Source organism: Syngnathus acus, chromosome 2, assembly GCF_901709675.1.
Source record: "Syngnathus acus chromosome 2, fSynAcu1.2, whole genome shotgun sequence".
NCBI lineage: Eukaryota > Metazoa > Chordata > Actinopteri > Syngnathiformes > Syngnathidae > Syngnathus > Syngnathus acus.
The window spans coordinates 2783926-2809670 of NC_051088.1; the positions used below are offsets into that span (position 1 = coordinate 2783926).

Sequence of the window (25745 nt, forward strand, 5' to 3'; positions counted from 1 at the left end):
ACAGGATGGAGCATCCCTGAGAAAATTGTTACTTTCGTGAGAACATGGTCACCTCATCTGGTTCAATCCGGTTGAGACCGGCTGAGATGCAGGTGCAGTCTATTCTGGAAGCATTTGGGTCATCTGAGGCCAATGTATGACATCATGGGAAAAAAACTGGTACATGACCAAGCAGGCATAGTACCCATGAACTGGACTGGTATAAAAGGTTCATTCGGACAAAGAGCATCACTCTCTCTCGCCCGGTGGGCTTTCCCCGTCAGGGGTATGGCCCCTGCGGCTACTGCCGTGGGTCGAGAACGCCGATTAGACAAAGATATTCTTTCTGAGATTAACCCTAGGTCCGTTAAAATGAATTTATACTATCTTCAGATTGGATTTAGTCAAATTTTAAGCTCAAAGACAGGCTAGGAGATGCAGACCTCGGTGCAGGAGAGAGGAGCCATTTTTAGGGCGTCGTCATCTCCATTCTTTAGGCCAGCCTGTTCTTTTAAACAGAATTCGGATTTTGGAACAAGGAGAACTGATCACTCGACTTTTCCACCAAACAGCATTTTAGACCTCTAGCCTCTTACCCTTTTTTACTATATTTTTGAGTTTTCAATCGAGAGAACTTCGAGACTGAATAATTTTTGCTCTATTGAGAATGGTGAGTGGAAATTATTGTTAGTTGTTCGAACAATTGAAACTTGTAATTCTATTTCTTGCTTATTCATTAAATTTCTACTTTATAATCATCTAATTTCGATTAATGATTATTTTGATCTTTTATGCTTTAAATCTCTTTTGTTTCTCTATCATAGTCATACTTTAAACCGTTCAGTTCTTTTTTAAATGAAGACAGCTTTAATCCTTGACATCAGGGAGTGTCAGAATCTTAAAAGTTAAAGTTAAAGTTAAAGTCCCAATGATCGTCACACACACATCTGGGTGTGGTGAAATTTGTCCTCTCCATTTAACCCATCCCCGTGTGATTTTAATCCATCCCCTGGGGGAGAGGGGAGCAGTGAGCAGCAGCGGTGCCGCGCTCCGGAATCAGTTGGTGATCTAACCCCCCAATTCCAACCCTTAATGCTGAGTGCCAAGCAGGGAGGCAATGGGTCCCATTTTTATAGTCTTTGGAATGACCCGGCCGGGGTTTGAACCCACAACCTTCCAGTCTCAGGGCGGACACTCTACCACTAGGCCTTGTTCGGAACCGTTAACTCAGCTAGTGTGAGTGTACGCTAGTGAAAATAAACGAGTTCCCGCGGTCTTAACAAAGACAGCTAAACTATTCCGAGCGGATAACAAAAGCAACAATCTTAATCGGAAAGGAGAGCCGCTGAAACGGCCGCGATCGAGGAGATCCTGGGTCTCGACAAAGTAGTTACTCAACCCTCGGGTTTCTTTGATTTCAGCGGGACTGGCGTCCGGAAATGACGGAATTAATCTAACAATAGATTAGTTACCTGAACAGCGGTTAGACTCAGAACGAATCTTCTTTCCGTACCGGCTTAAATCAATTTTCGTCTCCCCTACAGGCTGCGTTACTGCAGAGGGGCTAAAGTACAGAATTTTAACCTTTAAACGGAGAGCCGGTCACTTACATCAGATAAGTGCACGATTGACACACCAGGACACCCTAGGCCGCAGTTTGATGGTCGACTTTATAGTCGTGTCATGGGATTTGCGGCCGCATGTTTTGGACACTCGGGTGAAGAGAGGGGCGGAGCTGTCAACTGATCACCACCTGGAGGTGGGTTGGCTCTGATGGTGGGGGAAGATGCTGGTCCGACCTGGCAGACCCAAACGCTCTGTGAGGGTCTGCTGGGAACGTCTAGCAGAATCCCCTGTCAGGAAGACCTTCAACTCCCACGTCCGGCAGAGCTTTTTCCACGTCCCGGGGGAGGCGGGGGACATTGAGTCCAAGTGGACCATGTTCCGTGCCTCCATTGATGAGGCAGCCGACCGGAGCTGTGGCCGTGGTCGGTGCCTGTCGTGGCGGCAATCCACGAACCCGCTGGTGGACACCGGCGGTAAGGGATGCCGTCAAGCTGAAGAAGGAGTCCTATCGGGCCGTTTTGGCCTGTGGGACTCCGGAGGCAGCTGACAGGTACCGGATGGCCAAGCGGAATGCGGCTTCGGCGGTTGCTGAGGCAAAAACCCGGGCGTGGGAGGAGTTTGGCAAGGCCATAGAGAATGACTTCCGGACGGCTACGAGGAGATTCTGGTCCACCATCCGGCGTCTCAGGAGGAGGAAGCAGTGCACCGTCAACACTGTTTACAGTGGAGATGGCGTGCTGCTGACCTCGACTTGGGACTTTGTGAGTCGGTGGGGAAAATACTTCGAAGACCTCCTCAATTCCACCGACACGCCTTCCATTGTGGAAGCAGGGCCTGGAGACTCTGAAGTGGACTCTCCAATCTCTGGGGTCGAAGTCACTGAGGTAGTTAAAAAACTCCTCTGTGGCAAGGCCCCGGGGGTGGATGAGATCCGCCCGGAGTTCTGGATGTTGTGGGGCTGTCATGGCTGACACGCCGCTACAACATTGCCAGGACATCGGGGACGGTGCCTCTGAATTGGCAGACTGGGGTGGTGGTTCCCCTCTTTAAGAAGGGGGACCGGAGGGTGTGTTCCAACTACAGATGAATCATACTCCTCAGCCTCCCTGGTAAGGTCTATTCAGGGCTGCTGGAGTGGAGGTTCCGTCGGGAGGTCGAAACTCGGATTCTGGAGGAGCAGTGTGGCTTTCGTCCTGGCCGTGGAACAGTGGACCAGCTTCACCCTCGGCAGGATCCTCGAGGGGGCATGGGAGTTCGCTCAAGCAGTCCACATGTGTTTTGTGGACTTGGAGAAGCGTTCGACCGTGTTCCTCGGGAAGTTCTGTGGAGGGTGCTTCGGGAGTACGGGGTGCCGAGCCAACTGATAAGGGCGGTTCCGGCCGCATTTCCGGCAGTAAGTCGCATTCGTTCCCAGTGAGGGTTGGACTGCAAGGCTGCCCTTTGTCACCGATTCTGTTCATAACTTTTATGGACAGAATTTCTAGCACAGGCGTTGAGGGTGTCCGGTTTTGGGACCTCAGCATTGCGTCTCTGCTTTTAGCAGACGACGTGGTGCTGTTGGTTTCTTCAAGCCCTGATCTCCAGCTCTCACTGGAGCGGTTTGCAGCCAAGTGTGAAGTGGTCGGGATGAGGGTCAGCACCTCCAAATCCGAGTCCATGGTCCGTATCGGGGATGAGATCCTGCCCCAAGTGGAGGAGTTCAAGTATCTTGGGGTTTTGTTCACGAGTGAGGTCAGGATGGAGCGCGAGATCGACAGGCGGATCGGTGCAGCGTCGGCAGTAATGTGGACTCTGTACCAGTCTGTCGTGGTTGAGCCAAAAGCCAAAGCCGAGCCAAAAGGCAAAGCTCTCAATTTACCGGTCGATCTATGCTCCTACCCTCACCTCTGGTCACGAGCTATGGGCCGTGACCGAAAGAACGAGATCCAGGAAACAAGCGGCCGAAATGAGTTTCCTCCGCAGGATGTCCGGGCTCTCCCTTAGAGATAATGTGAGAAGCTCTGTCATCCGGGAGAGACTCGGAGTAGAGCCGCTGCTCCTCCACGTTGAGAGGAGCCAGATGAGGTGGCTCGGGCATCTCATCAGGATGTCTCCTGGATGCCTCCCTGGAGAGGTGTTCCGGGCATGTCCCACCGTGGACGACCCAGGACGCGCTGGAGAGACTATGTCGCTCAGCTGGCCTGGGAACGTCTTGGGATCCCCCGGGATGAGCTGGATGAAGTGGCTGGGGAGAGGGAAGTCTGGGAGTCCCTCCTAAAGCTGCTGCCCCTGCGACCCGACCCCGGATAAATGGAAGAAGATGGATGGATGGATGATTTTATTTTTTTGTAATTGGAACCGTTGTTATATTGCACACCTATTAGCGCACTTCTCTTCTCAGCCATCACAATTATGTACATGCAATTGTATTGGCAAAGTGAACAAAGGACTTTGATTTGGACCTCTCTGTTACTCCTGTTGTTCATCCAACTCTCACTGGAGAGGTTCACAGATTGGGATGAAAATCAGCACCTCCAAATCTGAGACCATGGTTGTCAGTTGGAAAGATCGCCGGTACAGTATTTGGTTTGGCTTGCCAGGCTAGTTTATCGCGCACAGTCAAGGTTTGGTCACATTCATAATACAAACAGGAACAAACCAAAGTAAAATAACAGCATTTACAATCATGATGAATTAAGAGATTCTTGTAATTGTGCTTTTTAGCTTTCATTTGATTAATCGCAATATGCAAAACGGTGTGGACTCCGATCGGCTGCTTGCTATCAAATGTCTGACATGGTGTCACGTGAGGAGCAGGAGATGGATCAGAAGCAAACATAACATGGAAATTGAAAAGTAAAAGTCTTTATCAGATATCAATAGAAAACATTCTACCTGAAAGAAAGCTCAATGCACTGACAACTTTTCACTAGGGATGGTAAGGTCGAGTCAGTCCGCTCGACACAGCGAGCTTTTTTAAGCGAAAGTGTCGCTAAGCAGTGTTTTGAGCACGCCCCCTGTGACTTGACCACTGCGAGCGAGGCCTCGTTACGTCACACTGGGTCACGAGCTTTGTGGGAAATTCTAAAAATCTAAGCGTTTCAGTCTATGTTGAGTATTTAAAGGTGAGCTGAATCACAGTTAACACCGTGGGTTTTTGAGAGGAGGAGATTGCTATTGTTATTGCCTGTTATTCCTTGATCCAATTAGCCAGGGAAAGTATTAGTACAGTTTATACAGTTTAAGTTTATATTAAGGTCTAGTCTAGTTTAGAACTGATTCAGTATGTTAGCTATATGCACATAGGGCACGCAGACACAGGCACACACATATTTACAATATACATTCAAATAGGTTATAGGTTAAGTTATAGAAAGAAAAGCAGTGAGGAAGGGCCAGTGCCAAAAAGAGCACGATCAGTTGCCTGGGAGCACTTTGCTCTTATCAGCCCTAATAGGAAAAAAAAAAATCATCAATGCCAGCATCATCAGTGCCGTGTCAAAGGGTTTTCTCCAAAGCTGGAGGGGGAATGAGGCAGAAAAGGAGCCGATTAAAGCCAAGCACTGTGGAAACGATTCTTTTTTTTAATAAAAATTGTTGAACCATCCCAATGCTTACAAAGTTGCACAATCACCATTTCCGATATTTTCTTTTACAGTTACAAAAGCAGCACGGTTTGGATGTTCTCCCCGTGCCCACGTGTGTTTTCTCTGGTTTCCTCCCGCATCGCAAAAACATGCTTGGTTATCTGATTGAGCACTCCAAATTGCCCGTAGGTGCGAGCGCAGATGGTTGTTCATCTCTATGTGCCCTGCCATTGGCTGGCAACCAGTTCAGGGTGATCCTCGCCTCCTGCCCAATGACAGCTGGGATAGGCTCCAGCACGCCCGCGACCCCCGTGAGGACAAGCGGTATAGAAAATGGATGGCTGTTTTAAAAGCACTATCCCAGTTGCAGAAGCACATTTCTCCCATTTCCCCTCAACATTTTATCCACATATGCTTATAGTTATTCATTATTACATAAATACCTAAATAACCTACAATAAAAGCTTCTTTGATTATTAAGCATGCATCAAAAGGGCTATTTAATGCATTAAAAATAGACACATATATTTTTTTTCTTTTTCTTCATTATTACAGAACAAGCCACATTAGCAATGAATTAATGCATGCGTTTGACAAAATATTCTCTAAAGCAGGGGTGTCCAAACGTTTTGCAAGGAGGGCCAGATTTGATCAAGTGAAGGGGCCCGGGGGCCAATAGTTTTTTCAGACATTTTTTAACTACAAAAATTTCATGCAAATACACACTGTTATAAAACAAATTTCATTGTCACAATTGTCTTTATTTTTCAAATGACAAAATATCCAAATATAAGCCACTCAGGCAGATGTGAACAACTCTAAAAACACAAATTCTGCCTTTCATTCATATCTGAAGAGTCAGATAATGTTGAATAAACTGTATAAAATACCTTAAATTTACACGAGTTTAAAATTATATTTGCCTCATGAACATTTTAAACAGGAGTTATAGGTAATGCAAAGTTGTATGTTATTATTAAAACTTAGAACAAGTGAATTTTGCTCGTCATTTACAATATCTTTCAGAAAGTAATAGTTTGTGTCACGTCAACAGGTTCATAACATCACCAGTATTAACATGGCCACGTCGTGGCTTGCTTTAGTAATATTTACTTTTGACTCACAGTCCCGCATGAAGAATCGCTGTTGTGTTGCCAGTACAGCTTGGAGCTGCTTCACTTTATCAGCGCGTCACTCCCTGTTAGCTTGTCGTATGCGTTAGCATGTTTAGTCAGTCTGATAGTGTCTTTTTAGGTTGAAATCCTTAAACAAGACAACCATCTCTTTACAAATTAGACAAACACAATTGCCTTGATTTTCAGTGAAGAAGTATTGTAATTCCCATTTCTCTTGAAAGCGATGGCCCTCAATGTCAACTTTCCTCGTTTTCTTTGCAGTCACCATGGCAGAAATGAGCGGAGAGGGGTGGTGCTGCCACTTTTTGGTAATAGGAGGAATTACAGTTTCAAACTTCATGATTTTTTTTAATTCAGTTTGACAGTGCAGGCGGGCCATAAATAATACATTACAAGACCGAACCTGCATGAAATCTGACCGGGGGCCGGATTTGGCCCGCGGGCCGGACTTTGGACATGCCTGCTCTAAAGCCTTTGAAAACTACCTTTTAGTCAAAGGTAGTTTTCAAAACAATCCAGCAGATGTCACTCTTCAAAATGTATCAAAGGATTCAAAGCAGCGTTTCCCGTTTCAGCCTGTAGTCTATATGTAGACGCTCCAATTTCCGCAGCTTCCGACGCCGTCAAATGACGACAAGCATTCGTGCCGATTGTATCCGGTTATAACCAACCTTTGACCTGTCGAACCCGGAACCGCTGCCATTTTGCCAGTTTATGAGTCACGCATGCTAAGTGAGCGAAGCCGGACGATCGCGATTCACGATGGAAGATGCAAAGAGGTGAGCTCCGGGAAATTATGATAGACTCGAGATAGCAGGGTGAAACTTTTAGGGAACAATTATCATATAATGGTTATTGACATATGTGATTGCAGTGATGATTCGCCCTAACGTATTTCCTCTATGTATTGTTTTATGCGAAACATCTATACATAGACTATCCGCGTCTATGGGTACACAGTCGGCGATGGAGGTCTTCGATGCAATCGAAGATGAGGACGCAGTTGTGGATAAAATCTTTATTGCTCCACCCGTGGTCAGTTTCGAGTCTGACGAAGACACGGGCGAGGAAGACTGCGGAGGAACGTTCAATAATCTCTCGGGACGGCAGCTTAGCGCTCCCGCCGTGGTGGTCCTCGCCGACGGACGTGTGATCGGAGATGATGATGATGGCGACACTGAGGAAGAAGAGGAGCCCCAACAGGCCTCCACCTCAAAGAAACGCTCGCAGAAAGATGCGTTGGACTACAATTGGACCAACAGTAAAACGCGCCTGACAAAATTCCCGGACGCCAGGCCTCTCGCCGTCCCCACAATTTTGGTTGGAAAGAGCGCAGTTCAGAAGCTGGACTTCTTCCTTTCCGATGTATATCCTCACCTTGTTCGCGAGACCATCAAGTATGCGGCGGTGACTGACTCCAACTTCCAGCTCACCATCGGAGAATTGAAGCGCGTGGTGGGGATCTTGCTGCTCTCGGGTTACCACCAGCTCCCCAGTCGCCGACACTACTGGAACACAGATGAAGATCTCCATTGCGCCCTCGTCGCTGGGGCCATGTCACGCAACAGGTTCGAGGAGATCATCCGCTACATTCACTGTGCCGACAACACGCGCCAGAACAGCAGCGACCGGATGACAAAGCTGCGTCCCATGATGGACATCCTCAACGCTCGGTTCGGGGAGGCGTATCCAATGGACTGCAATCTTGATCTGGACGAGGCAATGATTGAATACTTTGGAAGACACGGATGCAAGCAAGCAATCCGAAACAAGCCGGTGCGGTTCGGCTACAAGGCCTGGTGCCTGAACAGTGGGACCAACGGCTTCCTGCTCCACTTCGACATCTACCAGGGGGCGAGTGTAGATGCCTCTGAAGTGGAACGCAAGTTCGGCAAGGGCGGTGGCACGCTCCTTCGACTTCTGGACAACCTCCCCGATGCTGTGCGTGCACTTCCGCTACGCATCTACATAGACAACTACTTCACCGGCCTCCCGCTAGTTGCAGAGCTGCGCAGGCGGGGCTACGCTTGCACGGGGACGATCCGAGAAAACCGCATCCCGCGCTCTTGCCCGATCACAGATCAGAAGGCTATGAAGAGGAAGCCGCGTGGTGCCGTGTCTGTCGTGTACGACACGGCAAACAAGATTGCGCTCACTCGGTGGAAGGATAACGCCGTGGTCACCATCGCCTCCACCCTCGCCGCTGAGCATCCTCTGCAGAAGGTGTCACGCTGGTCAAGGCAGGAGAAGAAGAAGGTGGCAGTGGACCAGCCATTTGTTGTCCAGCTGTACAACCGCAGCATGGGCGGCACGGACCGCGCCGACCAGAGCATCGAGCTCTACCGCATCAACATGCGCCGGAAGAAGTGGTGGTGGCCGATATTCACCTGGATGCTGGACGCGGCCGTCTTCAATGCATGGGTGCTGCACCGGCTGGATGAGCACGGCGGGATGTCTCTGCTGGAGTTCCGACGCGAGGTGGCCCGAACTCTGGTTGCAGCACCAGGCGCCACTCGAGCTCGGAGATCGGGCAGACCGCGCGTGTGCGCAGTTGCCGATGACTCCCGCTTCGACACCGTGGAGCACTGGCCGGAAGTGGCGGCGCAAGGCCGAAAGTGCGTACTGCCGACTTGCAAGTCGCGTCCGTCCAGTGCGTGCTCCAAGTGCCGCGTGGCACTGTGCACTGTGAAGTGTTTCCGTGCTTACCGCCAGCCGGAATAAAATGTGTGAGAAGCACTGGTCGCGTGATCCGTTTTCTGACCGGAAGTGGCGGCGCAAGGCTGAACATCATCACTGCTGAGTTACAGTTTATATCTGCGTTTATGGTACCGCAAGTTTGAAAGTTTGTTGTTGAAAGTTTGTTGCAAATAAATACGGCTATGAAAGCCACTTGTGTTCATAGAAACTTTGGCATTTTCTTACGGCTGGTCCCCATACCCTGGGGATGACGGCCGCCGTTGCACATGCACGCCCATTGAAAATTGTGGAAATGGTCCCTTTCATGTTGCAGACAGCTGTTACGTGTAAAACACAACTATCTCTGAACATTCAAATAAATTACATCACGTTACACTTGCAAATCGTCAGAATGCTCCGATTTTTGTGCACGTATCAGCACATAGTCTATATATAGATGCCGCATATTTCGTATACGCGACGTCATAACCAAAAAAGCGCGGCATATTCGTACTTAGGGACACCTAAGGACCCAAAAAATATGCACCTTTTTAGAAATAACAATTTGGGCAGAAACGGGTTAAGGCAGTTGTGTTGAAGTGATTCATTGGTTCATGAGGCATCGAAATTTCTATCACTACTTCTCACAGTGCTTGCAAATGGCCTCGGTGTTGGTGCTTTTCTCAGTCTGCTACCACAGACCAAAGTCTTTTACAAATCTCCTAAAACACTACTAACCCTCATTGATAGCTTTTCATACACCCCCACTGCATATGATTGATGTGTGAGGCTTAAAAAAAAAAACAAGGAAAAAAGAAATTATTGAATTGGCTTACCTCTTTGAGGAAGCAAGGGATCGTGATTGCCATCTGTAGGACCATGGCCCCCGATGAAATGCTGACTTTACTTGTATGTTAATCGTGTACTGTGTCTCGTCACCGTGGGATAGGGGAAACTAAATTTCGGTTTCTTTGTGTGTTCTTGTTCTTTGCATGAAGGAATTGACAATAAAGCTGACTCTGACTCTGACTACATATGAAAGCTTCACCTTGCTGACGTTAAACTGGTCTTTTGTATGTTTGCACAAGTTGACCCATTGCTCACATTTATTTTATTTTAGTTTTTGGCTGTGGGAAAGGAATAAAAAATACATCCTTGATATGTGGACAATCAGTGTCTGGATTCGTTTTTACAAGCAGCAGTATTTACTCTGCATGTTTTTTTTCGGGCAGCAAACAAGCAGCAATAGCATGGGTTGTCTGCGGGCGCACTTCTATGTTGACACCTTTCCAGTTCAGGCTGTGACATCACGCAAACTTGCCATCTAAAAATAGCAATTGTGTGGTACGCTATAAAAATAAATTAAGTTTAAAAATGTTTTTATGACCCTAACTCTATCATAAGCACTCTGGTCATCTTTAGGTGTATGTTTTGCTAAACATCTAAAAGTATTACAGCTCATGCTGAGTTCATGTTGATGTTTAAGCGCAAAGATGTTTTGATAGATTTTGTGCTGATAGAGTGCTGGTTGCAGAGTAGCATCAGCATCTACACTATGTTGTATGTCTACAAATGATTTAACAGCAGGCATTTATCCACCAGGTAAACATTCATTGCTTTCAAAAAGATTTTGCATCCTGTGCTCCTCCCTTTCAGTCACTCTCTCATACTTATGCATTGGAGTGTGTGTGCGTGTGTGTGTGTGTGTGTGTGTGTGTGTGTGTGTGTGTGTGTGTGCGTGCGTGCATGCGTGTGTGTTTGTGTGCGTGCCCAAGTCAGTGTGCGTGTGACATGAATGTTACCAGGCAGGTGGGAGTAGGGATAGTTGTTCGCAATAAGAGAGCATCGCCTGTGTCTGAATGTAGAATAGGATGGCGGACAGACTGTTGGTAAGGCATAGCAGTGAATGATTGTCTAGTATTCCTCTTGGCCATTAACCAGACAGGCCCATTGTGCTCACTTCCCACTGGCACACTGTTGCATTGAGTGGCAGGCCGCCGAGCCATCTCTGTGGGGCAGCCACATGGTGGGCTGCTGAATTGGGGAATACAAAACATAGCTGCATTGTCAGAATAGGTTATCTTCACTCATTATTTTCTGATGGGTTCACCTGTGCCTTAACACTTAACATTTGGTCTAGCACCAGACTGACAAATATGGGCTTACATCAAAATAATGTCACACGTCAAGATAGCGGTTAATTTAGTGAAAGCAAACTCTAGTCTACGCTCATTGAAAAGAACTTTGGGTCATTGTCATTTGATTAGTAAGGATTATTTTTAAGGATATTGCTGGGCGATAATTATCAACCGATATTGGCATCTGAGACGTCACACCGATAATTAAAAAAAACACTGATAATGAGCCGATAATATTAGTGACGTTTTATCTCGCTTTCGCTGTTTGTCTGTCTATTGTTGCTGCCGCTGGTGTCGCTCCTCAAGCCCTTTGCCGTTTGTACTCAACCCCTCCCCTCCCTTAAGGTCCACTTGCTTATTTGTGACATCATAATGCTATGCGGAAAAACAATACAGTGATCCCTCGCCAATTCGAGCTTCACATTTCACGAATGCGCTACTCCGCGGATTTATAAGTGACGGAATAACAGCGTTTAAATACACGCTGATAGCCTCTGAGCAAAGTGCGTCACTGCGGACAAGCGTGGGAAGCGCGCCAGCCAGCCTGTCACGAGCGAGGCAGGACAACCATGTACAACACTGACTGTTCATTTAAGGTATGGGGAAAAGGGAGGCTAGAACGCCAGCAGAGCAGGTGTAACCAGATGCCATCACGACGCGAGCTCGCTGATCGGCTCCTCAGTCGCCTCGTGCGTCGTGATGGCATCCTGTTACACAGCAGATCAGGCAAACGGGAATCAGGTGGAAGGCGTGCGTGTGTCAAGGCAGACAACCAGCCAGGTGTACCGTTACACAGCGGAACAGGCAAACCTGAATCAGGTGGCAGGCGTGTGTGTGCTAAAGCAGACGAAATGGTGAGGACTGACGGCGACGAACGGCGTCTATATACACGCCCTAATCAGCGGGACAGGTAGTGGCCATCAGCGCCAATTAGCTCACGCAGTTCCACATTGGCGATGCGCCCCCGTCTACCGCGGAAGGCACGTAGGCCGGCCAGCAGGGCAAGAGCGGTGACGTGACAACGTGAAGGAAAAATACACCACCATGCAGAAATAGTTGGGACAGCGACAATGCGCAGGGCGTGCCTCTGAGCAGTGTGCTTCACTGAGGACAAGCACTGGGTGCGTGGCTGGCTGCCGCGCACAAAGGAAAAAAGCACTGCCGTCCAGGAGTTGGGACAGCGGCAATGAGCGCTGAAACTTCTGAGCAATGTGCGTCACTGCGGATGTGACTGAGTTGAAGCGCAGAAGGCGACAGCCGGCCCCGCGCTATCAGCGTGTATTTAAATGCCGTTCTCTCGTTACTTATAAACCCGCGAAGTAGCGCATTCAAAGTTGAAGCGCGAAATGGCGAGGGATGACTGTAATGCAGTGCTTCTCCATAATTTTCTGTGATGCCCCCCTAGAGAGAAGAAAACATTTTGCGCCCCCCACGTTATTAACATTAAAGAAAAACAAAATATAAATAAAAAAGAAAGATCAACTTACAATAAAGAATAACTATTAAAAACATTGTTTTTTAGTCTGTAACAGAACAGATTCAATGTGTATCACTTTGCCTGAAATTAAAAATTATTATAATTATTTAAACTATAAACATTCTTGACCAACTGTCATTTTATGCTGGAAAAAATAAAATAAAATAAACATACATAATATTAAATTAAATAACAGCAATAAATAATATTCAATTCATAGTAATCAGCAACATTAACTCAGGAGCACAATATATAAAACATTTTAACCTACAAAACAAAAATGAATAAAACAATTTATGCTCAAAATGAGGCAGCATGACGGAGACCATATCCACAGCTGTAGGTAGTATCAGCTCTTCTGCAATGGTGTGTTTTTTTCTTGCACTGAGCAATTTGGTACGCTGCTTTATATGATGCGTACAGTGCTTGCCGATTGACTGAAGTAGCATTCACAAAGTGGGATGATTGTTGGCAATATTCAGCGCGTTTTCGCTGAAAAACCTCAAGCATCTTATCAGCGTGATTGGGGTGCAAAGACTTTATAAGAGCCGCCTTAATTTATTTGGCTTCATACTGTCCGCTGCCAACATCAGGAGTCAAATAAACAATGCAACCCCACTTAAAGTGCTGCATGAGACACCTTCAAATAGTTCTGTGATCTGTGAAACAGTTCTGTGAATCACTGTGTTTTTGAAGTCTTGAAGTAATTTATGGTCAATAGTGATGTTGTGTTTACACTATTTTGGATACACTGTCCTCAGGCTCCAGCTTTATGTTTATATGTTGATGTGCAATTGTTTTTAATTTTGATTTGTGACACTGGTTCTTGCACTTGTTTTAGCCACAAGTTTTTGTTTATTTTATCTACATTTCTGCCTGAGAAATTATACCCTGATACAATTCTGTGGTCTGTGATAATCTTCTGGTTCTGTGACTCACTGAGGCCTTGTGTGATTGTGTTATTTGTCTTCAGAATTTAAAAAAAAACTTGGTGTTTTATGAATAATAATGATGTTGTGTTTGTCCTATTTGGGACGGTATTAAAACGAAAAAAAAATCTGAAGTTGTTGTTTTTAAGTTATATACCATGATTTTACGAATCCGTCCCGCTTGGGAATATATTTTCCGCTATGTGGCCCTGAGCTAAGATGAGTTTGACACCCCTGCAATAAACAACAAAATGCAATGAACTCAATTTTATTTATACAGCACATTTTACAACGGCTGCAAACTGTAACAAAGCACTTCACATGCAGCAATAGACATTGAAAACAGTAAATTGAACACAAATTAATATACGTTAGAAGAACAATAACAGTTTAAAGTCAGTCAAAAGTCAAAGAATAAAAATGGGTCTTCAAACGAATTTTAGAAACGGATAGAGAGGACAAGAGCGCCAAAGTATTGTTGAAACTTTTTTTTTAACAAAAATTCAGGTTGAACCCTTTATTGTAGGATTCCTGGTGTGCGCTCAAACATTGAGGTACCACTGTAATCATTGTGAGGCTTAGTGAGACTACTTCAGCACATACATACTGTATATATATATATATATATATATATATATATATATTGTTGGATTTTGTCCACAATTTAGGGAGCGCGCTTTCTTCAGATTTAGGAAAATGCCAAAACACTGAAGCAGAAATTAGACTTACACAGGTTGGTTGAGTTCAATCACAATTCTTGTTAAGAAAGCTCTGTTTTCAGGAAAGTACAATACAGCGCTGGGCCTTTCGTGCGACCATGCTCAAGAGCAGAACGTCTCCATTCAGAAAAGGCAACGTTCAAGGTTCTTTGGTCAGCTTATATTCAGTTGCACATGCCAGTGTGGGCCGAGTTTGATGGGTGATGAGTCAGGGGGTGTGGCAAGTTCGCAGGAGATTTTGATTCCATGGGAGTGGGTGCTGATTATGGGCGATTCGGTGTGTGTGTGGGCTGTTGTCTTCCATCCCGTCTTTCGGCCTTGGCGATCATCTTTGGCCGAGTTCTTGGCTGTCTCCCTCTGCACCTGCTGGTTTTATCTCCAAGTGACCTTCCTGTAAACATTCTGCTCCATTCTTGCACATACACTGTCGCACCTCATCCATTCATCATGTCTTTGCTTACGTCATTACATTCTTAGTTTAATCATGCTTCCAACCATATCTTTTCTTTGTTAGGCAAAATATTTCCCTCTGTGCAGAACGTTCAGTAGTAATCGAAAAGCTGGCGTCTAGCATTAGGCAACATATGACGTTTAATCAAAACACAAGATATAATCAAGTACTGAACATTCTCGACGACCCTGGCCGTGTCCATGATTTAGAAAAAACATCAGGCATGCATTACACAGTTCCTTAAGGGTCATTAAGCTATTTAGGCAATATATCAAAAACATTTGTTATTTCAAAGTGCTCAGAAATATATCCATCCATCCATTTTCTGAACCGCTTAGTCCCCACGGGGGTCGCGGGAGTGCTGGAGCCTATCCCAGCCGTCATCGGGCAGTAGGCGGGGGACACCCTGAACCGGTTGCCAGCCAATCGCAGGGCACACAGAGACAAACAACCATTTGCACTCGCACTCAATCCTAGGGACAATTTGGAGTCTTCAATCGGCCTACCAAGCATGTTTTTGGGATGTGGGAGGAAACCGGAGTGCCCGGAGAAAACCCACGCGGGCCCGGGGAGAACATGCAAACTCCACACAGGGAGGGCCGGAGGTGGAATCGAACCCGCACCCTCCTAACTGTGAGGCGGACGTGCTACCCAGTGCGCCACCGAGCCGCCCTCAGAAATATATATCAGATCATAAAGTTATAAAAACCTTTGTCATTACCACCTATCAAAAATGTCTAGTTATGTCTTCTTTATTGATTTGGTGTGTAGGTATAATTATATGCTTAAAATGTTTCTTTTATTGCTTTAATATGTGAATATACTTGTCAGCTTATGTACTTTATTCAATGAGGTTTGAGCATATCTGTTTTTGTAGCTAGGCAGGACTTTTTGTATTTCGACCCCATTCCTTCAATATATATATATATATATACGTATATATATATATATATATATATACTATATATATGCTGGACGACTTTACTAGACCAAGGCTGTCTCATGGAATTCTGGAAAGTGGGCGGCATCAAGAAGGGTGCTGTGGAAACAATAGCCAGAGACATCTGTCATGCGTGGCTGCACTCCTCTCCACTTACAATGGGAATGGAGGCAGTGGCAGCTTTTTCTCTCCTCTCCTTTCCGGGGACACTTCTAGCCCTTACAATGGGCCTTTTGTCTCCTCCCCATTTCAGGTTTTTTTTTTTTTTTTTTGCCTGGACTCAGAAACAAAACCTAGCTGAAATGGCAACTATTCATTCAACACCCTGTGCTTCTCTTTTTCACTGACTTTTACCTCTGCTGGGCCTTGTAGGTGATGGTGTGCTTGTCACAACTCATCCCCGGTCGTCCTAGTATGTGTCTATGTTGTCATGGTTTCTGTTCGCGTCTCTGTGTACTCGCCCCTCCCCTCCTGTTTCTACTCACAATCAATGTAATCACAGTCACCTGCCTCTCGTTACCTGTCGTGTATTTAAGTCCTGTCTGCGTATCACTCCCCTGTCGGATTGTTCTTTTTCTTCTCTAGTCTAGTCTCTTTGTCTTTGTTTTAGTCGGTTTCTGTTCGTCTGTCGGTTCCCCCTGTCACTCTGCCCCTGCAGTTTATGTTAGTTCGCCGGTTCCTTATGGTTTGTTCCCCTCATCCTCCCTTCCAACACCCTTTTCCCTCAATAAACCCTGGTCCAAGCTTCATTTGGTCGCCCTGCTCCATTCTCATCTGTGACAGTGCTTTTTAGGAAATAATCTCTACCCCCTCCCACCTCACCCCGCTCCTGTGTCAACATCTATGAGTTCCCTAAGTGCCTATGTACATTATGATACACTCAAACGGCTTAAATGGCTGCTCATTTCTCTGAAATTAACCACGAAGAGGCTAATCCTTTTATTATGTTGAAGTAGTCATAAGTATAAATGTCCATGTAAATTTGGGTGCTAATTGATTTACATTTTAAGCAATGGTCTTTCCAATGATTTCCAAAGGGTAAATCGTCCTTTTGTGACGTCATCAAACAAGACATGGAGGGGGAGGGGTGCGTGGCCCTATTTGTCATTAAAAGTGGGCGTTTTTAAAGGCATTTGTTGTTTCATTATTTCTCCAAAAGAAATGGATAAATTAGAAAATGCTAACTTTTTTCATTTTCCTGACAAAAAAATACATAAACTTGGCTAGTTGATGAAAAATGAACCATCTTCGATTTTCCCTTGCTTTAAAAATGTAGTAAGTTACATCATCCAAGTACCATATTGCTAAAGTTATATATTATATATCATTATATATCATTTTTGAATTGCCTTTGTATTATCCATCCATTTTCTGTACCACTTGTCCCCACGGGGGTCGCGGGCGTGCTGGAGCCTATCCCAGCAGTCATGGATCAGTAGGGGGAGGACACCCTGAACTGGTTGCCAGCCAATCGCAAGGCACACAGAAACGAACAACCATCCACTATCGCACTCTCACCCAGGGGCAATTTGGAGTGCTCAATCTGCCTACCAAGCATGTTTTTGGGGACGTGGGAGGAAACCGGAGTGCCCGGAGAAAACCCACGCGGGCCCAGGGAGAACATGCAAACTCCACACAGGGAGGGCCGAAGGTGGAATCAAATCCGCACCCTCCTAACTGTGAGGCGGACGTGCTACCCAGTGCACCACCGAGCCGCCAGCCTTTGTATTATTGTAAAAAACATATAGTCATGCCAAAAAAATATATAAAATATATAAAAATATCTAAAACATATAATGCCATATTGTTTTGTTTCATTTCCTTTTCGTTTCGTTTTCGAATAATGTTATTTTGGTCTTACCACTGCCACATTTTCTGGAGTTCTGGCGGTGCGAGGTTGGTTGGTTGATTTTCGTTTCAATGCTGATCCACTGGCTCTGAAGTTAGTAACCCATAACAAGATCATGTTTCGAGCAGGTACGGAATCATATCTTCCAAGTCTGAAGCGCAAACGGAACGCTCGTTGTGTTGCAGTTACAGATTCATTCTTGATAAACGTTTCCACAATGAAAGCACGATGCTCACCGGTCCAATTCATGTTAGCAACTGAAACAAAACAAAATAACATTATTCGAAAACGAAACGAAAATGAAACAAAACAAAATGGCATTATATGTACTTTTCGAAAAACAACAGCCCTTTTTTGTTTCTGTAATTTATTTGCATTTTATTAAACCTACAAATGTGTCAGATAATTTTGCCGGACCCTGTAGTAAATCTATCTGTGAATTGTGACGCAGGTGAAATTTATGTTGGGTGCAGCGGGCTAGCAGCTAGTTCTGTCGTTGCAAGAAACCACAGGACTCCGACAGATTGCACTTTTCTTTATAAATGTTCATTAAGATAGTAAATTAATCCTTCACTGTCGTTGTCCAAGGAAACAGTGGCAATCACTTCCTCCCTTCCCTGCCATGTTACGTACCCTGCCCGTCTCCTCCTGGCCACACACAACCACGTGATCTTGGTCGGGATGTATTAAAATAATTTATCCACTTGTTGCATTCAATTTAGCAAATGCGCCGACGGTGTCTATGCAAGCATTGAAATTGTAATCCTATGAAATAATCCCAGTTTCTTTATACAGCCTTAAAAATGCTGGGTTAAAAACAACCCAATTTGTCTGAAAAAAAAATGGCCCATTTCATTGTACAAAAGACAACAAATCTTTTTTTTTTGTAAAACAACTCAAAGTTGGGTCAAATTGATCAAATTTTCATGGTCGGTCTAATTTCTAACCCTGCAGTTTTGAGGCTGTAACTGTAGCTATAATATGATTATTTGTTTTTTTCTATAACTGCAACAGAGTTCAGTTTCATTATTTCTCTGCTGACTACCTACTACCGTATTTTCCGCACTATTAGGCGTACTTAAAAACTTAAAATTTACTCAAAAACCCACCGTGCGCCTTATAATGCAGAGCGCCTTATATATGGATAAATTGATGAATTTGTTGATCCATACTGGTTGTACACAGCGCTCTGCCAAAATGTTTTAGTACGTTTTAGTACGACTAGTAAATTACAAGGTCGCATCGCTTCCCAGCATTACGGCAATCGTGGTCAGGGGGCGTCACTGAATAGCTGTTGTACCCGCGAGGCTACCGTTTTTTGCCATGTATAATGCGCAAAATGTAACTAATTTATTGTCCTAAAATCTGGAGTGCGCATGGGTACAAATTTTTTTTTTTTTTTTTTATCCGGATATCATACGGAGGCCGCCATTACAGATGCGCTTTCTTCTCTGCTGTTCACTTCAAACACGCTCCATACGAACACAATGCTCTCGTATCAGACGCTTGCTCGATCACCTGCTCGTTTGCTGTCACAATGTACCCTACACAAATCCGAAACATTTCTTCGCTATTGAGTTTGCTAGCGCATGCGCAGTGATACTGACCGGCAGAATAACATCCGGTTGTTCCCAAAGATGATCTTTTTTCTGAAATAATTTTACGTTTACGGACTTAAGTAGGAGTCAAAATTTGGGTGCGTATTATACATGGGTACAGGCTTTTTTCCAGCATCGACATGCCATTTTTAGGGTGCGTATTATACATGGGGGCGCATTATACATGGAAAAAAACGTTATTTCATTTCAAAATAGGCTGTTCCGTTAATGTTTTCAAGTACGTTTATCAATATATGGATCAATATCCAACAGAATCATAAATAAGCAGCACCAATGTGTTAGATCAGTCTTTAGTCGGTTCCGATCACTTTTATGGGAGAGAGTTTGAGAAACGTGATTGTTTACAGGGGTCCGCCATGACACTTTGCTGAAACTCATGGGAGTCTGCGAGCTGAGGCTAATGGGAGTTTGCGGGTGGCTAATGCTATAATGATGGCTGCTATAAGCACGAGGCTATTTCATTTAAAAATAGACTGCTCCGTTAATGTTTCGAGTAAATTTACGGATCGATATGGAATAAGTAAGCCGTACAAATGTGTTAGGTCGAACTTTAGTCGGTTCCGATCACTTTTAGAGGAGACAGTTTGAGAAACGCGATTGTTTACTGAGGGCTCATTGGTTATTGGCTAGTGGATGCATACCGCAACCCTAGTCAACCTCAGTTTGATGCAGTATAGCTTCTATTTTATGCACCTTTTAATCCGTTGCGCCCTATATATAAAATCATTTCTAAAATAAAAAATTCAGTGCCTTATAATCCAGTGCGCCTTATGGTGCGAAAAATACGGTACATGTATTCTATTACTCCTCAAGCCTGTTTATGTCTCTGGCCATATGTTTGTATGTGTGTGTGCTTATTGTATGTGTGTGGAGAATGAGCCTTCTATACCGGTTTACCATGCGAGCAGCCCACTAAGGGGATGACATCGCACCCTTACTGCCCACAGATGAAAAATAAATCACTTAGTTCCCTTGTCTGATCATCTGGCAGCGAGTTTACAAAGAGTGGCTTCGACTCAGTGCCATTGATTACCAAAGCCATTATGATGTGCCCGATCCTCAGAACTGTCTCTGTCTAGTAGTTCTTTAAAACACACATCACCGTGATACAAATTGCAAATTGATTTTCTTCTTTAATGAATTCAACTGACCAGTGGGTTGCTCACATTCAGATCTCTTATGAGGATTTTCACGAGGAAACAGATCTCAACACCACTGTGTGAACTTTGCAAAGTCTTAGAAAACTGACTATGGACAATTATTAAATGTACTCTGTTAATTGTGTATAATGTGTGGATAATAATGTAAAGTACCGTACAAATTCTACAACATCACGTCAATCTCTTTTTGAGTGGTGGCACTCTCATATTTTAACCAACAGTGTAAAGGCACGACTGGGCTGTCGTTTGCCTAATTGCTGGCAGCTGCTTGGGGTCGACCAACAAAGGCCTGCTTGAAAAGGTGATCCGTTGATTGGAAGAGTTGTCCACCCTCCTTTAATGGGACGTCCAATGAGATGTAGTATCTGTCTGCAGCACACATTCTTTCTTGCATACAGAGGCGTAGCCAGGAATTTTTCCAGTAGGGGCGCACGCCCACAGGAAAAAAAATCGAACATCACCCACGCCGTTCGCTGATCGCTAAAACAACATCCGGGTCCGGGAGGCAAACGGTGAATGGATAACATCGCGCACATAGAATAGCGCAAGCACATTCGCGCAAGACCGAAAGAAAAAAACGGCATGAAAATGAAGAATCGAAAAAGCTCGATTTTTTCAACCGGGGCGCAGGGAGTCCTAACCGGGGCGCCGCCCCGGCTCGCCCCGGCTTGGCTACGCCTCTGCTTGCATACGTGCTCGCAATCCCCACATCCCACCCTTGCCTCGGAGGTCCCCACACACTGTAACGGCACTGCTCATCTGTGTTGTGTAACAGAAAGGCCAATAAAAGGAAAAACAAGATGAGGTTGTGAGGTAGGCGGCATTGGTGATTGGTTAGTCCATTAATCGTAATGAATGTCGTGATTCATTTACTTGTAGGTATTCTTAACATGTCTGTGGCATGCGTTTGTCAACCTAGAGAATGCAATTCATAGAGAAATTGCGTGTGAAGGTTGAGAGGCTGAATGAAAACTGATGAGATTAAATTATTAATAAATTATGTCAAATGACATTGAATGATATACGATGACCAGGAATGAGCTGAACATAATGAAGTTGGATTGGTTTGTGTCGGTCAAAAAATATAGGAACTAAAGGTGAGAAACAAAAGTAAAACAAAAATAAGTTGTATCGTGAGTGGTTTTTTTCTTAATTTTATTTAAGTGATAATTTGGGCCATCAGTATGAGGCGAACAGGATCAAGTTAGAAATATTAGAATTGGTTACTGTCACGTTTCGTCCCCGGTTGTTTTATTATGTGCATATTGTCATAGTTTATGTCCGTGTGCCTGTGTGCTCGCCCCTCCCCTCTTGTGTGCCCATGATCAGTGTGATCATTCTCACCTGCCTCTCGTTACCTGTCGCGTATTTAAGTCCTGTCTGCGTCTCACAACCTTGTCGGATTATTTATTGTCTCATGTTCTGTTGTCGTTAGTTTCTTGTGTCTTCTTGTCCCACGTCTCGGTTAGTTCAGTTTTTGTTTGCCAGCCCTGTCAGTCAGTCCCGTTGACTTTGCCGGTTCTGTTGGCTTGTTCCCTTTATCCTCCCTTCCAACTACCTGTTCCCTTCAATAAACCCTGGTCCAAGCTGCATTTGGTCGCCCTGCTCCATTCCAATCTGTGACAGTTACAAAAAGTACAAATTAGAGGAGGAACCAAAAAAATACATTTTGACTTTTGTGCGTATTTCAATGAAGAAAATATAGAATTTTTATAAGTGGGAATTTGGGGAATCAATAAACTGAACAGTTTGGAATGGCTTGAATCAGTCAAAAATGTAGAAATTAGAACAGGAAAAATAAAATCAATCATTTTGGAATTTTGGACCTATTTCAATAGGGAAAATGTTGAAATTTTGGTAAGTGGTCATTTTTGGCATCGTAGTGATACTGCCGGAAATGCGGCCCAAACTCTGGCATCGATGACACAAAACCGCCCTTATCAGTGGGCTCGGCACCGCGTACTCCCGAAGAACCCCGCACAGAACTCCCCGAGGGACAGGGTTGAACGCCTTCTCCGGGTTCACAAAACACATGTGGACTGGTTGAGCAAACTCCCATGCACCCTCGAGGATGCTGCCGAGGGTATAGAGCTGGTCCACTGTTCCATGGCCTGGACAAAAAACACTTTGCTCCTCCTGAACCCGAGATTCGACCTCCTGACGGACCCTCCTCTCCAGCACCCCTGAATAGACCTTACCAAGGAGGCTGAGGAGTGTGATTCCTCTGTAGTTGGAACACATCCTCCACAACCCCTTCTTAAAAAAGCGGACCACCATCCCAGTCTACCAATCCAGAGGCACTGTCCCCGATGTCCACGCAATGTTATAGAGGCGTGGCATTGTAGAGGTAGTTTAATGGGGGAAAAATTTAGATTTTTGGTAAGTTGCAATCCTGGTCATGTTCAAATACCTTCTTAAGGTGGAATTGAATGAGCTGAATGTTTTGAATTTCAATTAGGGACAATGTAAATGTGAAATGCTGAATGCGCTATTGCGAATGAATGGTGGATTTCTGGTTTAAAATTCTTGAATTTCGGGATAGCCGTGTATTTTTGGAATGAGAAAAATGTAAGCCATGAAAGCGTGATTTTTTTTTAAAACGTTGGAGATGGAACAGTGAGAATCGGTCGAAAATTGTAGGCGAAGAAACACGCCCAAACAGTGCAAAGAATAAAGTATAATATTAATGAAGTTCAAGGTGTGCAAATAATTACCCCAAGGATCAAGAATTATCTAGACTTTACCCCCCTGTGTTCTTGAAGTGCTGAGATTAGACTGTTTTGAGTGCTCTGTTGCACTTATCAATTAGTATAGCGGATCCATAGATGTGGCACATGCAGGAGACACATCGCCAAACAGAACTACCCTCATGTCTCACTGTAAGGTCACAATCTGGCAAAATTCAAGCACATTTTTGGAATAGGCAGATTTGTATTTATTTTATTTATTCAATGTGTTAAAGTTAAAGTCCCAATGATCGTCACACACACATCTGGGTGTGGTGAAATTTGTCCTCTGCATTTAACCCATCCCCGTGTGATTTTGATCCATCCCTTGGGGGAGAGGGGAGCAGTGAGCAGCAGCGGTGCCGCGGTCGGGAATCATTTGGTGATCTAACCCCCCAATTCCAACCCTTAATGCTGAGTGCCAAGCAGGGAGGCAATGGGTCCCATTTTTATAGTCTTTGGAATGACCTGCCCGGGGTTTGGACTCACAACCTTCCAGTCTCAGGGCGAACACTCTACCACTAGGCCACTGAGCTGGTGCCCGGTAAGTCAATTGAGAACACTTTCTCATTTACAATGATGACCTGGAGGCAAGGTGTGTGAAGTGTCTTGCCCAAGATCACAAAATATTGATATTACAAATGTTTATATTGTATACATTTACGCTCGGTGGAAGAACAGGGACCCAAATAGATGTAGCTCTTTGTATACATACCAATTTTAGACCCCCTTTAAATTACAAGTGTGGCTCTCGTCCGCAATTGAAGCCTCTGGTCTTGAAAGGCCACGTTTAAAATGGACTTTGTTAATTATACTGGGTTTCTGGGCTTTTTGATCATGCACATACCTTTTTACCTACCTTCTAAAAGGGATCTTTTTCAAAAAGCAATTGCCACAATGAACATATGTTGATATGAAAGCATGTCATTTGAGATAACACTCTTCTCTTGTGTTTTCCCCTGACCACATCCATATCAGATAAAGTTGTCAACTGTGTTCCCTCCTTTCTCAGAAGGCAATGAATGCCTTTTGAAAGACAGAAATCTGTCTGTCTGTCTTGTGCCATGCAGATATAACCTGAAGAGTGTGTGCTCGAGTGTGCGTGTCTGCGTGTGTTTGTGTGTATGTCAACACCTCTCAGGGCTGTGTGTGGGATGGAGTGGCCCTGCAGTCATCCTGTTATGACAGCTCCTTCTCTGGTCTCTGCCTTGAGACACCTCATCTGGGGCGTGCTCTGACAGGGCTTCCATTTGGAATAGCTCTGATGAGGGGTCGGCACAGACTTTATGTCATTCTGCTGCTGTTTCTGTCACTTGCTCACATAGAAACAGTATGTCCGTGGGTTCTCAAACGTATTAACCATAAATAAGAATCGTGAATAGAAAGGTTGCTCAAAGGTATCAAGAGGGTTTGAATAGGCATTTTCAATATATATTGTAGTTTCAATATGTTGATTACAGATATTAAGCTAAGTAGAAGTTTCTGACAGAAAAGCTATAAAATAGGTTGAAAAATATATTGATTCTCTGCACAACACAAGGAGGATAAGAGTTTTATGTATGTAACCTAATAAATTGTTTGACTCCTCTTTTTTTAACAGCTTAATATGTAACACAATTACAGTAAGTTTTAAAATGCAGTTTACTTGTTAGGTGAAAAAACAAACCTAACTGGCTTTATTGATCGGAAATTGCCCCCTGAAACTAATACTGGTTGAGCCACTCTTGGCAGCAATAACTAAAACCAAGTGTTCAGTGATGATGCTAATGAATCAAGCATGAACTGCCCATTTTAGGTCACACCACAGTCTCACAAATTAATTGAGGTTTGCACATAGAAATAAAAAGGGAACAGTTCAAGAAATATTATAGTGCTGAATCAACTACCGTAATTTTCTACTAAAAGTCGCTCCGGAATATAGGTCGCATTAGCCATAAAATGCACAATAACGTGAAAAAAAACATATATAAGTCGCTCTGGAGCATAAGTCGCATTTTGGGGGGAAATTTATTCGACAAAATCCAACACCAAGAACAGACATGAACGAGCAACAACAGGCTAAACGATAGGTATGCTAACGTGACATAAACACAAACGAAGAGCTGAGAACGGGCCTGACGTAACATTCAGAGTTATTAAAAAAAACGATTACATAAATAACACGTTTATAAAACCATCTGTGTCACTCCAATTCATTAAATCCATCGATCGTCCTTTGTCAACAATGGGTGCGCGCCGCTGACGACGCTTGCACTTAAAAATATTCCACAGGCCCATATAACGATATATAAATTAGATATCAAATAACTATTATATAAGCAATAATATTATCAAACCATCTGTGCACTCTAAATCATTAAATCCATCGATCAAATTCCTCGTCCTTTGTCAACAACGCCGCGCGTGCGCCCTGACGTCAGCCTCGTCGTTATTCCACAGATATATATATATATATAAAACTATATTGTAGCGTTAACAAAGTACAAGGAAAGACGTGGGTTTGGTAAACGGCTCTTTATTTAACAAAACAAACTTCCAGGCGTGTGGCGGCGTGGACTTCCAGCCACGGAGGTGGAAGAGAGATCCATAGAATAGGACCGGGCGTGCGTAAAAGCCATGACCGAGCCCCATCCACCGTCCCTGGACAGCCACCCGGCCGAGCGCCGGCCCACGACTTCCATCCACGGAGGTGAATGAGAGCTCCGTAGAGTAGGACCGGGCGTGCGTAAAAGCCATGACCGAGCCCCGAGCCCCATCCCCCGTCCCCGGACAGCCACCCGGCCGAGCGCCGGCCCCAGACTTCCATCCACGGAG

At 44.7% G+C, this 25745-nt stretch overlaps 1 long non-coding RNA gene across 1 annotated transcript; it reads right to left on the minus strand.

Annotated features, from left to right (window-relative positions):
- Positions 1–1440: 1440 nt before the first annotated feature.
- On the minus strand, positions 1441–17789 carry LOC119119536. The gene is made up of 3 exons (XR_005097330.1): positions 17635–17789; positions 9930–9936; positions 1441–1451 (listed from the first exon to the last, which is right to left on the minus strand). It is a non-coding gene; the product is annotated as an uncharacterized LOC119119536 (long non-coding RNA).
- Positions 17790–25745: the final 7956 nt, after the last annotated feature.